The sequence below is a fragment of the Pinus tabuliformis genome, chromosome Q (genome assembly GCF_031772625.1).
Source record: "Pinus tabuliformis cultivar Carrire ecotype Pingquan chromosome Q, CPIR1, whole genome shotgun sequence".
Taxonomy (NCBI): Eukaryota; Viridiplantae; Streptophyta; class Pinopsida; order Pinales; family Pinaceae; genus Pinus; species Pinus tabuliformis.
The window spans coordinates 1,285,338,121-1,285,345,573 of NC_142296.1; the positions used below are offsets into that span (position 1 = coordinate 1,285,338,121).

At 38.7% G+C, this 7,453-nt stretch overlaps 1 pseudogene; it reads right to left on the reverse strand.

Moving 5' to 3' along the window:
* Window positions 1–416: 416 nt before the first annotated feature.
* Window positions 417–4,040, reverse strand: LOC149224535 (putative polyamine oxidase 5; annotated as a pseudogene).
* Window positions 4,041–7,453: the final 3,413 nt, after the last annotated feature.

The window sequence follows — 7,453 nt, forward strand, 5'->3', positions numbered from 1 at the left end:
TGACGCTTGGGAACTGACGATGGCAACTACACATGGCATGGAAGCATTACTTCCAACACCCCTCAATCTAAGGATGGCAATCAAGGTTAACAATCCAATTGCAATTTTGGAAAACTAATCCAACAAAGAAATCGAGTGGCACCCATGAAATTCACAAAGGCAGCCACCCTAGAGACTTTGCAACCTCACACTTGCAATTCATAGCACTTTAACCACATGAACTAACTTATGAGGTCACAATCACCTATAGCTATTATTATCCTCTTTTGTATTATTTGTAATAGTATGCTTATGCTACAAATATATCTGTAATGATTGCTAATTTCAAGTGCACTTTGTCTTTGTGTACTTATGTTCAAGCATTTATCTTCTCCCCTTACATTCATGCATTGCACTTTCTTGGTGAAAATTCCTCATCATGAAATTGTTCATGGAACACCTCCACTGATTCATAGAACAACCCCACTGAAAATTTTAGGCCAAAAAGAAATCTGATCTATTGGATACATGGATGCATCGAAGTTCGATAGCTGAAAAAGTCAAATCAACTAGGAAAGTTAATAGCAGAGATCTTAAATCATAACATCTCAATACAGAGAAGCTGACTCACACTATTATTATGTTCCAACAAACATGCTTGGTTTGAGCGAAACTACTTCAGTAGCTCAGAATGTTGTAGTGTCTTAGCAGTCTATTGGCTTCTCTCAACCCACTCAAATAGGCACCATGAGTTGTTGAATAATAGTGCCTATCAGTAGCCTCACCTGCAAACAAAATTTGCAGAGGCTTGCTGCTAGTTTGATCCTCTGCATATGGCAATGGCTCAGCCAATATATCAATATCATCCCCTGTTGAGCCCACAGGAACATAGGTATAAGACCCCCAAAACAGAGGATTCCTGCCCCAGTCACTCCTCAGAATGTCGTCTATCACAGAACTCTTATCTCCCTCACCAACGTTGTTGCTTCCCTTCTTCAGATCCATGCTGAATGCAGATAAGGTATCAAGGAACCCCTCAATGACCTCCTGGTCCGATAAGGACTCCATTGTAATTGCTTCCTTTCCCACAAACCACACCAAAACAACTTTGGATTGCTTGTGGATTCGCACTACTGCGTAGGTTTTCCTCATCCACCATGGAATCAAATCATCACCACCATCACCATGTTTCGGCCCTGCAAAGACCAACTTGACATTGGGGATCTCTGAAACATCAAGGCCCATATGCAGCAACACCTTATCCACAACGCCGAAGCCAAGTCTGCTGATTGCACTGACTTTGTGGGGTGGCAGGGGTGGCTGGAAGCCATGAAATACAGGGACCCGTGGATTCTGATCCTTGCTACTATCTGCATCATTCTTATTGCAGTTTTTGATGACAGACTTCAGTACACCCAATGAAACAGTGAGGATCACATGATCAGCCTCAACATCAACATCAGGCCCCTTCAACAACACGACCCTTCTCCCACCAACCCCCACCTCGCAACCCCAGGCTACACTCTCAACCTTAGCATTGTACACTATACTCCCCTCAGGTAGCCTATTCACAAGTTCCTTCATGACACTAGAATACCCCCTGGGGATGGACAACTGTTTCCCATGGAATTCCCAATACTCACTAAAAGACTCAACGTCCACATTATCCAAATCATCTGCAGCAGTGGTGATCCTATCATTGTGACACCGACTATGAAACACAGCCTCCTGCAATGACCTCAGATCCCAATTGGGTCTTGGCTCCTCTCCCAATTCTGCCGAAATAGCCGATGGGGATGCAGATAAGGCTTCATTATTCTTAGCATTCTTCGCTAAATATTCCTCCAACCCTGCTCTCAGATAAATCCCCAAGCCCCCGTTTAAGACACCATGCTTGGGCTCCGCCCCAACATGACCATTTGGTAAAATCATATCGTTATTCTTCATCTCATCTTGTGCCTTACCCAATAATCCCTTGTACAGTCTAACCATTGGATCTACCAAAGATGGAGGCACCAATAACCCTCATTCTGCCAAAACGGCCGAAATGTCCCTGAGATCATCCATGAACTCCCACGGCTTCTCCCTATCCTCCATGGCACCAATCTGCTTAGCGATGGCATAAACAGGACTCCCTTCAATACCATGAATCCATGTTGCCCCCCGTTCTACTCTTTCACCATGAAATTCAACTATAAAATGCACTTCTCAACACAATCACATTAATAAAAAAATATGTTGTTCATTTAATAGTTTTGTAGGAACAATTTAGTCACTATGAAAGTTGTATATCAAAAAAAATATATTTTCTTAAAAGTTATGTTAGAAGAATATATTACATGGTATATTACAAATTTATACTTTCATGTTTCCCACGATATGGCACTACTATAACGATTAATAGCTAAAAAACACTAATATAGATTAATAATTATACATCTTTCTGTAATCAAAGTTATTTTCAAGGAACTAGGATTGTGCAGTAACAAATTTGTGAAAAATATTACAGCGACTTCCAATTGGACAACACCTTCAACATGGAAACAATGGAACAAGTTCCATATTTATATTGGGTGGAGTGGGTTTAATGATCACTTTGGTAGTTTTTATGTAACATGTCCCTAAATTCACTTAATTAATAGTTGTTATATACACATTGATTTTATTTTCCATTTTTCTATACACTGTTTACATCATTTTCCCCGTAGCAGCTGGGCTATTCCATTAATATCACTTGAAGAGAACATTTCATTGACCTTTTCAATTTTACTTTTATATCATGAAGCATTGTTTACTTTTCCTTCTCAAAGATTGCTTGTATATCATGTTGGAAACTCAATATGGTGTGTGTATTTTCTAGACTATATTCCATGGCTCATACATCATTTGAGACATTATTTTTGTTAAATTAGTGGTCATGACCATATTAAGTTGACGGTCTATAACAATACTATGCATAATACATGTGAGGGTTATTCATTCAAATATAAACTTCACTAACACCATGGCAATTTGATCATAATAATAAAGGCATATAGATTCTCATGGTTCTACCTTAGAGGATCAAATATGTTTGAGTTATGAAGGTTCTAAGTGAATAAGGTTTTTGCAACACCCTTTTTTGAATGTGGAGGATTACCGTCATGCCACCATCGATGTGATGGGCCCTGTGGTAAGAGGCCTAAAGCCTACCATACCCTAGTCACATGAACCCGTTCATTGAACGATGGTGATATAACCCAAAATGTCGATGGTGGGGATTGGATTTGGCACCGTTAGGCTAACTGACTACCCCTCACTTCTTCTTCGGCCACGCCATTTGTATGTTTCCCATTTCAAGAGTGGAGCTCTACAACCATGGAGGAAAATGGAATAGTAATGTATACTTTCCATCTGTAGAGCATACTAATAATATTAATATATATATAGTAATACCTTGTCCATGTGGCAGAAAATTGTCCATCAAATAACATGGCTTGGCTGAAAAAACTTATGTTCATATAATCCTCAAGCTGAATAGCATCCCAGGCATTATCATACAATGCAAACTGTGGATGGTCTTCAAAGTCACTCTCCAAGTGCCATTTTTCACTAAGGGATTTAACATCCAAGTTCTCTCGTAAACCCTCATATGTTTCCTTCGAAGATGGACATATATATTTGATGTACAAAATGGGGCTTGGGGGAATGCCAAGCTAATCATCTCAAGCCTCCATGAGATAACATAGATCAGCACCCCAGTCCATATCTCAGGTTTGACCTTCATGACCTTTGTAAATATCAGAGCCCACAGAATTATCCCCCGAGTTGGAGGAAGGGTATGAAGTGGAACATGTCGCTACCATCTCTTCCTCCAGGCTTCTCACGACTCTGTTTACGAGTTCCTCACTGAGGGTGAATTCTTCTTCACCGTCATCATCTGCCAAGGTTTGAAATAGTTGCAGTAGATGAAGAAACGGGTATGTTTCTTCTCCGTGGAAGCATTTCGGCTCTAGGACATCAATGGAATCCAACAGAGGCTCAGCCTCATGGTCTCCTTTTCTTAGCAGCACCCCAGTCATCATTCAGTGATGGGTCAAGGATTCGAACTCAGATCAAAACGGTGTTGCAAATACAAGAGGAGGATGGGATTATTGCCTCTACTTCCGTGGTTTTTTTCGTAGGGTTTGAATCTTGGAATTCTTTCCCTTAGGGACACATTTCTTCTTTGGCTCGGTCTGATTTTCGGCAACTTCATCATCTTTCACGACTTCATTGGCTCAGTCTGCTTTTTTATCACTTGGATACTGATTTCTTCTTCTTTGGCTCGGGCTGCTCTCCATCAATTTCATCATCTTTCCCGACTTCTTCTTCAGCGGGTTTCTTTCCCCTGGACGCCGATTTCTTCTTCTGCTCGGGCTGCCCTTTAGTGAAGTCATCATGTTTCATGACCACTTCTTCAGCGGGTTTATTTCCCTTCGACACCGACTTCTTCTTTGGCTTGGTTGCTCTTCGGCATAGTCATCATCTTTGGATCTTTTTGCAGCTGCGACCTTCTTGGGCTTCGAACTTTCATTATTTAAGTAACAAAGTTCTCGTGAGATTGTTATCAGTCTGTGTAGATATGTCTTCTATGAATGTCCACCAGCAGGGAAATACTCTGTGTTGCTCTCGGGCGGCCCCTCCGACGCCGAGTCAGGGAGGCAACAACTCCTCTGTCACTACAGTTAATAACGATGCTCTCTCAACTTTACTTGAGAAATCGCTCAACTTTTCCACTCTGGTTTTGCCTTGCCTAAATCCACTGTGAAGAAATTATTTATATATATATAGAAATTATATATATATATATTAATTAATTACTAAATATCTGTTTTTTTATCAAAAAAAAATAGTAAATTGTGCTACATTTAAGCAAATGAAAGAAACAGTGATGGGGTCTAACTAGAATAAGAGGATGGGCACCAATATGGACATTGATAAAGCCTATCTGATGAGAAGTAAAAGGTAGAAATGCTCCAATGGAAGGTTGGTCACTAGAGCAATAGATATGTAAGGCATGAGAAAATAGAGAAGGATAAGTAAATGGGAACAAAAGAAATCGTAGATCCAAAACTAAAGGGATATAGAAACAACATAAATTGAGGCAACTCATCTTGTCAGCAAGGGGATACTCACACATCAAGTAAGTAATGAGGGTCCTCTCCTATAATTGCAGGGGATTATCGTTGATAAAAAGGATAGAGGAAGTGCAATGTTTGATCAAGAAATAAGGAACCTTAGTTCTCGTGTTCTAAGATACAAAAGTGGGGGATCAATAGGTCCTCCAAAATCAGCACAATATTTGGAAAGGTATTGGGATTGTTTTTTTTTAGTGCAAGAGGAGTTTCACATGAGATACCCACCATGTGGTCTCTATCTTCACTCAATTTTTTTGAATATAGTTCAACATCTCACTAGTTGTCTATTTGGTTTCTAAACATTCCTTCAAACTAACTATGCCCCACTATCAATAGTTACATGCATTTTAAATTCGAAGAAGAACATCAGAGAAGAACACGATTGTTGGAATTCCTTGGTGGCCTTTATGTACAATTTTTTTTGGATAAGAATGCATATTGGGTGGCGGCTTCAATACTACCTGGCAAGAATGGGAGAAAAAAGGGATCTCATCATCAATATCAACTGGAGGAAGCTATATAAGACCTTATCCACAAATGAAATTTGTTAGATATATAGAATTCCACTAACAAATTCAATTAGAGAAATAAGTGAACTAGACTAGGCCATATTGCTATCTTGTTAGAAATATTTTTAATTTTAGATTCATTCTTATATAAGAAAAAATTATTTATTTGAAGAATGATCCCTTTGATTATCTCAGATCACATGCTGAGTTTATATCTCTTTCATTTTTTCAGATATGCTCCTTTTGTTCTTTACTTCATGTTCTATTGTGCTCTTGGTGTGTTAAATCTACATCAAATAATATATATAACATTTGCACAATTTCTTTAGTCGTTGTAAATACAACTTTTGGTGGGCTCTCATGCCTTTTATATTGAGGATGAACTATCATATTAAATCCTTCATTTTGGCAGTGTGTTGGAAGGTAAATTAACATCTAGAGATTACAATTTGATTGTGTGAATAGACTCTAGAAGGATTTGGCATTTTAGTAGTAAGAGAGTCTGATTTTCACCTTTATCATGTGCTAATGTGTCAGTTTTGATGCATTGGTACTTATATCACACTGTCGCATCCTATCTCTAATGCATTTCTCTTCATTAGCCTTTATATGGATGTGTTTGCCAATCATTTCTAGCGCACTACTTTTTATATGGTTGCATGTGGTCACTTCTTAGGTGTATCCTTTTTCTTAGCGCACATGATATAGTGTATCATGTATTTCATTATTCGTAATGCAAGTCATTGTGATATATGGTTTCATATAACTGATGTTTTGTTACATTCAACACTTTAATATTTAATTATTGTGATGTATCACATGTCTATATTGATCTTGACAACGTATCGATAGGTGGCGCGAAGCGAGGATATTGTCTAGGAACTCCATCTCCTCCTGGATGTATTTGTGCAGAAAGCTGTGGTACTTTAGTACCAAATGTCGCTCAAAATCCATGATACCTAACTTCATGTGAAGGGTACAAAAATATTTGTGAACTCCAACACATCTTGGTCCCTTCCCTGTCCCAGTCTAGTCCAATTTATGTACTTATCTTCATAGCTCCTGATAGGGAAATATTGTTCCATGATGGTGTCTCAAAAAGAATTCGAAGTGGGTGCAGCTGAAAAGAATGAAATTTCCCTCTCGTCTCTTTTCTCATAGTAGGTTTCCCACTAGTCCTTGATGTGGGGCGTGTCTTTGATTGGAAAAACCATGAACTGAAAAATAACCTTCTGATAGATTTAATTATTTATCTATGGCATTTGCATCTATCTGGCCTTGAAATATGGTAATTTCATAGTTGACTTATACCTTAAAGGGAGTGTTGCCTCCAGAGTGGCTAATGGATGAAGATTCATTGCATGTGGGCATCCGTCGTAGGATCTAGGAAAAGTTGTCTATCATTTCGTTCCTTTGTCACTAGAGGGATTTCTTGAGAAATAAGGGATTACCTCCTCCCTCGTATTTATTTTCTACTGCGATGGGAGGTCATCTGGGTTGTTGAGGCTGGCCTTGCAAAAGTTCAATGAGTTCAAGCCTTAACCCCTTATACCTTGACCTTATTAGGGACATGCACAAAAAAATAGAGAAAGAGTAGACTGCTCTTATACCACTGATCCAGCTTTATGCAGGAACAAAATGAAATAAAAATTTAAATAGAAACACAGAGCTATAGAAAAAATTGAACTTCAATTCATTTATAAAAAAATACTAAAAATTCTTTACATGCATTATGGAAATAAACTAGCTCGGGTGATAGTAATTTATCTCTGAGAAGATATGGGGTAGCTACATGCCTCTGCACTG